The sequence below is a fragment of the Myotis davidii genome, unplaced genomic scaffold (genome assembly GCF_000327345.1).
Source record: "Myotis davidii unplaced genomic scaffold, ASM32734v1 scaffold11, whole genome shotgun sequence".
Classification (NCBI taxonomy): Eukaryota; Metazoa; Chordata; class Mammalia; order Chiroptera; family Vespertilionidae; genus Myotis; species Myotis davidii.
In genome coordinates, this window is record NW_006285791.1 from 2,254,161 (window position 1) to 2,263,852 (window position 9,692).

The window sequence follows — 9,692 nt, forward strand, 5'->3', positions numbered from 1 at the left end:
CAGAATTTTAATCTGGGATTTCCCCTAGATTGTCTCTTCAGGTGTGTCTAAAATACTCTTAAGTGAATGATACACAATATATTTTTTTAACATCTAAGTATAAAAGTGACAAGTTATATTTCTGGTGAATTTTTGTGGTCTTTTTGTTTTGTTCATGAAAAGCAGTAATTGTCACTTCATTCTGAACTTATTTACTGTATTTCTGTATACACACCATAAATACATATATACTTCTCTGTTTACGCTCATAAAAATAACTAATAGGGAGCCACACACAGTATCCAACCTGTTCTAGAATATGATGCCAGTGTACAGGTGTCTAGAAGGAAGATGCCTGGTTGTTATAAAGATGTCTAATTGCCTTTTTAATATACAAAGTTTACCTTATTTTAAACCTATATTAATATTCCAAACATCAGTTGCTAAAGAACAAAATTGAGCAAAAATGAGTCCACTTGAACTTTTGCAAGGAAGCTGATAAACAGAAGAGCCTTGTTATTAGGTGGTCTCACTTATTATGTATGGAAACATTGTCAGGACTTCACATGCAGCAAAAGTTTGCACCACGCTGGAGGAGATTCCTAGAAATTACTCCTGTGTTGCAATGGAATGTAGGACACACAACTGGAAAGTGTTACATTTTGCTAGTAATTCTTTTCCTTAGGAAGAAGAGAATTAGTGTTTGTTTTAGATGACACCCTCTAAGAGGGTGTTGTACGCCACATTTGCGTTTATAATTTAACATGTAACTTACTCTTGAATTTATTGCTGAATATCTTTTTGTTTATATTGTACTTGGAATTAAGGATAGAGTAGGAAGTTATCTTTGAACTTTTAGAATATCTTCCTATGTTTAAATTGAGCATGTTATGTGCTGTCTACCTAGTTTATCTAGTCAGCTGTGGTTTTTGAGAAGTTCTAGTTTGGCTGAGAACTTTCATTCTCTTGAGGGTCACCTTTCAATTAAATTTTAGTATTTATTATCCCAATCAAGTTATTTTTAAAAGGCTTTGAAAGCCATTTGTGGTTGCTTTGAATATTTAAATATTTATTAGGGTAAAGTGAAATGACAGTCCTTAAGGAACTAGAAGGTATTGGACAAAAAGTACTCATTACGAGGTTGTTAATGAAAATGTATTTTGGAAATTGTTATTGCTCCTACCAAGGAATCTTTTTGTTGTTGTTGTTAATTTAAAATATGAAAACATTTAAATGGCTTTCTCTGAAGTTACTTGCCTTAAGTATGGGAAGTATGTTAACATTTAATTTCCATTCAAAATCAGCTATCTTAAATTTTGCCTTAGAGTAATTTTAGGTTAAAAAAATTCAAGAATTTAGGTTTCTCAGCATAACTTATGGACTTCAAAAAACTCACGAGCTTGTGTTTTGGAGTCCGAGTCATTGATGAAGTGCAGTATTAAACTATATATTTTTATAGTTTTTACTTTCTACCACCTTTTAGATTTTAGTAGTCTAGCTATTTCAGTTCAAATTTTAATGGTAGGAAAGGAGTTGACGGAATGGAGAACACATCCACTGTGCCTAGTGAATCTTGGACAAGATATTTTTATGTGTGACTTCTTAGGATTGCTGAGAATGATCTCCTTACCCCTCTCATATATCTTCTCTTTTTCTCTTCTGGGAATGATCAAACCTTACATGGTTTCCTACATGCAAACCAAGAAGGGGTGGTTCAGCATTAAGCTGTAATATTGACAAGCAGTCTCTTATTACTATAATTACAGCAGTATTGAGTAACGTGGTATGAACATGTGACACCAGTGTGTGTCTGAACAGTCCTTTTGATTTTAAGAACAAAAGGTTTAACTTTGTTTTTTATATTTGTCATTTTTATGTAAAGTGCATGATATCTTTTCTTTCGTAGCTGGTCTGATGACATGTATTAACATGTTGGGTTTTATTTTCTTCAAAAATCTTAAAGGGCTTTCACATAAATTATCTCATTTGTCCTTGCAAAAACATTATCAAGGAGGAGTCTGTGTCAATCCGCTTTTCAGATGGAGAAACTGAAGCACAGAGAGGTTCCACTCTTGCTTGTGGTTTTCCAGTCTTTGGCAGAACTGAGAATAGATTAGCTTGGATATTCTGTTTTGCAATTCATATCACTTTCCATGAAACGATGCTGAATTTCATTTGCACTTGAATTTTCACTTGGTTAAAAGCATTCAGAAAATATGCTATTTTTGTTGTTAATGAGGTGATATTGTCCTCTAGTCCATAGTGGTGTTCGTTGTGAAATGTGGAGGGTTCTATTTTTGTCATGCTGCCTTTAAAAACATAAAGAACCAAGAATGACAAATAAGTAGACAGGATAGAAAGAGACTGAAATGTTCTAAAATACATATCCTGGTTGCAAATAGTCATACTTGCATTTAAGGTGATATGAAATAAAGTTTACCTAACAATTCTCTATTTTCTTATTCATGCATGCCTCGTTTTTTAGATTATAAATCTTCATTGGCTATAGAGAATTAGCACTTCATCTCAAAAGTGGATAACTTGAGGCTAGGGGTGTGACAATACAGTTCCTTTAAATCATAGCTGTACTTAATAAAGTTTTGGGGAAAAAAAACCTATCATGAAAGGTTTTCTATTTTAAAACAGAGTTATTTGTACTTTAGTGATCAGTACTGCTTTATTGGTATTACTGTGTTGTTGTACAGTTTTTATAGTTTATATGTTATGTAGTGGTAGAGAGTTAGCTGTTGTCCCTGAATTTCATAGTTATTCCTAAAATGGGGTATTTGTGCTCATTGAAATAATTGTAGGGAGAGGAGATGTGTGTAAATGAGTTTGTAAAGTTTCTGTATTGAAATTTGTATCTTTTTGTTGCTATAAGATTGTTAAATCAACCTCCTTAAGTGATTGGTTATTCAAAGATTATTATTTTTAAAGTGTAAGGTGTTTTTGTTGTTTTTTATTCTCTTTCTCTTTAGAACCCTGAATTTGATTTATCGGTAACATAACATTCATTGACATCGTATGTGATCCAAGCCTAGCATAATACTTGGCATTTTAGTTTAAACATTTGTTGAGTTGAATTTGTGGAATTTTGTTCAGCAGCTGGTGGTGCGTGCCCTGATTCTTCAGCCTTCCATGCTGTTTGGGTCACCAGGGAAGTGTTAAACACACATACACACAGGCATTTCTCTAGTGGCAGGAGATTTTAGATGTGCCACATACTATTAATATCTTCTATTTCACGTGAGTGAAGCTCTATGTGGACTTTGAGACAGCAGTTCTCAAAGCTTTCTTAGGGTTAACAGGTGTTCCAGCCTTCCACCCCCTTTTCAAAGGCATATCTTACTTCAACTTTGAGATGAATTTAATGAGGCATCTGTCAAATGAGGCATCTTAGATTTAATGATTTTGTTGTGTGCCAGGGTTGAACACAGTTCAGTCTCTCTGGACGAGAGAAGGGTTTAATTGTACTGTGAAAGTCGAGAGATCCTGAAGCACTCAATAGAAACGCTTTTCCTTTACAGACGCCTGACATTTTGAAAAAGAGAAAGAGATGTTATCAAAATGTCCCAAACAGTCTGGGAAAATGAAGCCTTTAGAAAAAAAAAATCCCACCTCTGAAAGCTACTCCACCCCTTTAATCCCAGGCATCTGGTACAACACTGGTAATGAGGGGTTTTGAATCTAGCCTCATGTTCCTATGCTTCTAGGGCAAACCCTTTTCTATACTTACCTTTGGTTTTCTAAAGATAGTATAATTAAAACAAAACCAAAAAATTGACCATGTGGATTCTTTAGACATAAGGTATTTATAACCTAAGACTGTGTGACTGCTTGTGTTTGGGTTTGTATGAAACTTCAACTCTAGGCTTTGGAAGATTTTGATAAATTGAAACTCAGGAATCTGAGATGAATAGACTTTAATGATACTTCTATTAAGGAACATTCGGATATTTGGTTAACTATGAAATAGCAGCTCTTTCAAGTAGTGTGATACTGTACTTCGGAATTAAGCATAGTGATAGTTACTGGATTACTCAAGTGTTATTACACTTTGATTTAGAGATGGGATGGTTTTCTTACCTATTATGTCTACATACAGGCTGGAGCAAAAGTAGATTTACAGTTGTGAGTATGCCAAACAGAGTTTATTCTTGTATTATTGTTTGTTATTATATTCATTTCATACAAACAACTGTAAACCTACTTTTGCCCCATCCTGTGTAATATATATGCCTGATATATCTTGTAGTATGTTAAATGAAACAAAGCACAATTATCCCATAATGCCACATTCATGCTGAAATAATTGTTTTCCTGTTGTATTTTTACATTTGAGATTGCCTTGATATATTATAAAATGCATTTAATGATGAAGTGTCTTGTTGAGTTACAAATCCAGTGGCCTTTGAATTTGGAACCTAGAAGTACTATTGCAAGTGGATTCATATACTCTATTTGTAGGGTGTACATATTTTATTTTATTTTTTGTAAATGTTAATACTTTACCAAAAAACAAATGAAAGTCCAGATTTTGTGTTATATGCTTTTCCAAATGAAGTTGATAAAAGTAAATTAGTCTTATTTCTAGTTACGTGAAAGCATTCAGTTGAAGACTGAATAAAATTTTACATATGGAATTTATTGGGAAAAAAACCTATGTCATTCAAGGGTAAATTGTAATTTGGTTTTGGACCATTTTAATAATGAGTGAAAAATCTAATTAGAAATTTTAAGTTTTTAGTTAGTTGATTTTTCTTTTTTTTCTCTCCATTCTTTTTAAGAAGTTAGAATTTTGTATTTGTTGCTGTTTATACTGACTCATACAACTGATGAAGAGCAGTAAGAGAATGAGTCTTTTCCTATATCTGCCTCTCATAATAGTATGTTAGAATGTTTGGGCTCTCTTTTCAAATGTGAGGCATGTTTTTTAATACAGCAAAAGAAAATACGATCTGTAGTCATTCCCATCGGCTATTTAATAATGATCTGGATTTTACAATCAGTGCACTTCTAAGACATGTTTCAAAGAACAAAATTTTACACTGAACCAGTTTTTTACCTTTATTGTCTATTATGACAAATATATTCCTAAGGAATTCTGTCTTTGTTCCCATCCATGTATTTTGAGAGCTTGTCTGGCTGTATCTTAGTGCTTGAATAAGTGCTACATTATGGTTCTTGAGTTTGGCTGCTGTTTCCCAGGGTCAGGTGAAAGTAACCTGTTCTCTTCCAAAACAACTTTGGGGAAGGATTTGTACCGTTTTATCTCACACTGACTGAGAGAAAATGGTCTGTCATATAAAAAACTAGTCTGAGAGTTTGGAAACGTGGTATGACTTTGGGTATTTATTTTAACTTCTCCTGGGCATTGCTTTTCTCCTCAGTAAAATGTTGAGCACGAAGTAGAAGGAATCTAAGATCTCTGCAACTCGAAACGTTCTCCATTAGATAGCCTACTCTTCAAATTAGAGCAGCGATTTTCAACCTTTTTCATCTCATGGCACTTATACTAATTATTAAAATTCAACAACACACCAAAAATATATTTATTGCCTATATGACAAAAATTAAAAAAGGTATAATTTGATTCATCACACTGGGCAGCTCTTGTTGTGTTGGCTGTTGTCATTTTTTTTTTATTTGACAATCTAAGGGAAAAGAGGTCAGTGCCCCTGACTAAATAGTCAGGTATTGCATGTTTTAAAAATTCTTACATACAGCATACTGGTTGAAAATCTCTGAATAAGAAGGACTAAAAATTGTAGTTCCTGAAGTTTTGTAATATCTGTCCATGGGTTTTTGAGAGTCCAACTTGCCTTTTCTCAGAAGATAGGTTGTCAACCAAAGCAGACCACCTTTTTGGTGTGGATTAGACTGACAGAATAGATAATGTTTGATTCACCCTCTCCCTGCCAACCCTTGCTCTTAAAAGTAGACTTCTGCGTGGTAGAGGTGAACTTCAAGAAATGCATTCTTTTAAAAGTTAAACTTTTCTTTTGTTGACTTATAAAGCAAGATACTTTCATAATCCAGTTTATAAAATTTACTATAATAACTATTTGAGGGATCCAAATGTGCAAACTTACTAGTTTAACTTCCTTTTTATTCATAGTGAGCTGTGTGCTTGTCTACTGGGTCTAGAGTCAGTAGGAGAAAAAGAACTTGAAGAAAATGGCATTTTTATATTGTTACTTTGATTAGATCACAAAATTTAGGATCCATAGAGATTCTAACATCTGCTGTTTTTATAGATGAGGAAAGCAAACCCATAGAATAAGTGTTGGGTTCAAGATGAAGTCAGTCTTAGAATTAAGATAACAGCCAGGATTTGGATTATCAATCCATTGTTGCTGCCCTCTCCTCCCCCTCCACCCCCCCTCCTCCCCACACACACTTGAACCTCTATACTTACTATCTTGGATCCTCCGTATATTTTAGTATTCAAAATGAAAGTTTAAAGTTTAAAAAAATGGAGTGTGTTTCACACATTTGTGGTTTCTCTAGTCAAAGTGTTTCTAGTTGTTTTTTTCATTCTAATCAATACTTTTGAGAGGTTATATATCACTTTGACAGATTATAAAGGAGGGCTTCTAATGGAACAGTTGGATATTTTAAAAGTATGGAAATGTTGGGAAAAAACAATTGCATTTTAAAAAATATTTGGGAGAAATATTTAAGAATAGATTTTGAAAAAAATTCCCATTCAGACATATGTTCATTGAAAAGATTCAGTATTCATCATATTCTTTATTTCAATTTTTATTTAAGGAAAAGAATTTAAATGCACATATTCAGGTACACATACACAGTTCTACTTTTGTATGATGTAAAAAGTCAGAACAACTCAGTTTAGTAATCTTTGAGCTTTTGTTTGCTGGTTTTGGAAGTCTTTACCATGAAATCTGCTATTGCTTTGAATGTCTGTCCTCTCTCTAAAAAGAGAGAGAGAGGGAGAAAGAAATATCCTGCTCCTGTTAGCAAAAAGACAATATGTGAATATTTTTTAGGGGTGAAAGAGATTCTCTTTTATATTGTTTTAGTTTAATTGAATCATTTACCTTAAATGAAATTTTAGCTTCCCTTATCTACTGAGTCAATTCTTCAAAGATTATTCATTTTTTAAATTTAAGTATACTTGGTATACAATGTTCAGGTGTACAATGTAGTGATTCAACAGTAAGTCTTGTAATCATCTGTCACCATACAAACTTAAACTTATCACAGTATTATTGACTATATTTCCCTTGACCTTTTTCATCCATCCCCCTACCCTGTTCCCCTCTGGTAACCATCAGTTTGATCTGTTTTTGTTTTTTTAAATTAATTTATTTATTTTAGAGAGAGAGAGAGAGAGAAAGAGGGAGGAGAGAAATTGATTTGTTCCACCTATTTATACATTCATTCATTGATTCTTGTATGTGCCCTGACTGGGGATTGAACCTGCATCCTTGGTATATCAAGACGACACTCTAACCAACTGAGCTACCTTTACAGGGTCTCCATCTCTGTTTCTATGAGTCTGTTTTTATTTGTTCTTTTGTGTATTTTTTTTTAGATTCCACATGTAAGTTAAACTGTATGGTATTTGTATTTTTCTGTCTGACTTATTTCATTTAGCATAGTAATACTCTTTAGGTCCGCCATATTGTTACAAATGTTAAGATTTCAAATATATCTCACATCTTCTTTATCCATCTGTCGATGGAAACCCAAGTTGCTTCCATATCTTGGCTATTGTAAATAATGCTGCAATGAATATGGAGGTGCATATGACTTTTTGTATTAGTGTTTTTGTTTTCATGGGATAAATATCCAGAAGTGGAATTGCTGGGTTGTACGGTAGATCTATTTTTAGTTTTCTTGAGGAATCTCCATACAGTTTTCCATAGTGGCCATGCTAATTTGCATTCACACCAACAGCATGCAAGGGTTCCCTTTCCTCCACGGCCTCACCAACATGTTATGTTTTGCACTTTTGATGATAGCCATTCTGATTGATGTGAGGTGGTATCTCATTGTGGTTTTGATTTGCGTTTCCCTTATAATTAGTGATGTTGAGCATCTTTTCATGAGACAACTGTTTATTTTTAATATGAGGAAGGGAACGTTTTTAAATGCAAAAGTACAAAGGGTAAAATTACATTGCATCTGGCATATAGAATATGTATTCCAGATGCTGAGACAGAGGAGGCATTTCTCTTGATTTCTTTTAGAGAGGGGGTGTAGCTGGGGGCAGCTGGCATTCAGTTTTATATAATACGGATCTCTCCTTGTGGGGAGAATAAACACTATAATTGGAGCAGACTTGTTCTCTTCCTTACACAGACCCCACTCACTTTATTGAGATGCCTGCTTATCATAGTGTGTTAGAACCAAACCCGCATTCCCTCCAACATATACCTGTACTTGATGTGAGTCCTTAACCTTCTGAAGGCTCATTTCTTAGAGAGAAAGGGTGGGGGAAAGGTGATAAAAATTAACTGTCTCAAAGAACTTTGTGAGGTTCAGATTTGGTGATATAATTGGAAGTGCTTTGTAAACTGTCAGATGTTAAGCAAATGTAGTGTGGTTTTATTATTTTTAGCAACAGTAAATTGCCACAAATGTTAATTAGAACTCATTAGGGCTCATTAGGGAAGATGGGATATACTGGCAGACTGTCCACTTTCACTCATTCATTCATGATTCCTTTATCCAGTAATTACTGTGAATAGCTTTTGGTTTAAAGGTGACTAACTTGAATTTTCTAGGATCCCTTGAAATACTTACAGATTTGAGGGCAAGTTTGTGGGAACCAACAAGCAAGATAGCTTTGTATTTACAATACAAAGGTGGAAAGTGTCCTAATAGAGGTACACTGTTCACAGATTTCTGTAAAGCAGAGAGGGGTCTGACTCCACTGTGTGAATCTCCAGGAGGCCCTTGAACTAAGTCTTGAAGAACCAAAAGGGGTAATCAGAAGGAGTAGGCTGTTGCCGTAATTCTGGCAGCTGAATTGTTTGAGGAGCAACCCTAAATTAGTAGTTCAAAATCTAGTGAGACTGAGTTTAGGATTACTAATTCCAGTTTAATGCTTTTAGATTCAATAGGTACCTTCTGTCTAGGCATGTAGGCCTTTTTATCCCCTTGAATCTTTGGGCTCCATTTGGTGGTGTGGTTTGTGGGGGTCTAAGTTCTAGGTAAGCAAATGATAATTTTGCTTCTTTGAAAAGAAAATGCAAGTGTTCATATGCGCCAGGTCGCCTGGATCCTGGCAGGGGGGCCTACAGTCCAATTGAAAGACATTCTCTTATATCATTTTTTAAGACCTGTGAGAGTTTTGATTTCCTTGGATAAAGGAGATTTAAGGAAAAGACTGTGTTCATCTTCTGGAGGCAGGTACTTGCTGGGGTCCAGCCCCAACGGGTCCAGGGGTCCCCAAAGGTGAGGACGGAGTCGGCGAAGAAGGAATGACACGGAGACAGCGTTCAGTTGATCAGCATAGTTGGGTTTTCCAGCCAGGTTCTGTTGATCAGCATAGAGAGGTTCTCCAGCCAGGTTCAGTGGCCATGTTCCCTCGCTAGGTTCTCCAGCCAGGTTCTCCAGGTTCTCCAGCCAGGTTCTGTAGCCACGTTCCCTCGCTAGGTTCTCCAGCCAGGTTCGGTCGCCAGGTTCTAGTCAGGTTCTCTTGCCATGTTCTATCCAGGTTTCGTAGCCAGGTTCTGTCT

At 35.0% G+C, this 9,692-nt stretch overlaps 1 protein-coding gene and 1 long non-coding RNA gene across 2 annotated transcripts in view; both read left to right on the forward strand.

Moving 5' to 3' along the window:
* PHLPP1 (PH domain and leucine rich repeat protein phosphatase 1) overlaps positions 1–9,692 on the forward strand; it is a 197,848-nt gene that overhangs the window by 1,977 nt on the left and 186,179 nt on the right. The window lies entirely within an intron of this gene.
* Positions 9,124–9,692, forward strand: part of LOC107182000 — a 1,801-nt gene continuing 1,232 nt past the window's right edge. Inside the window, exon 1 of the long non-coding RNA XR_001512718.1 lies at positions 9,124–9,363. This is a non-coding gene — a long non-coding RNA (uncharacterized LOC107182000). The remainder of the gene's footprint in view (positions 9,364–9,692) is intronic.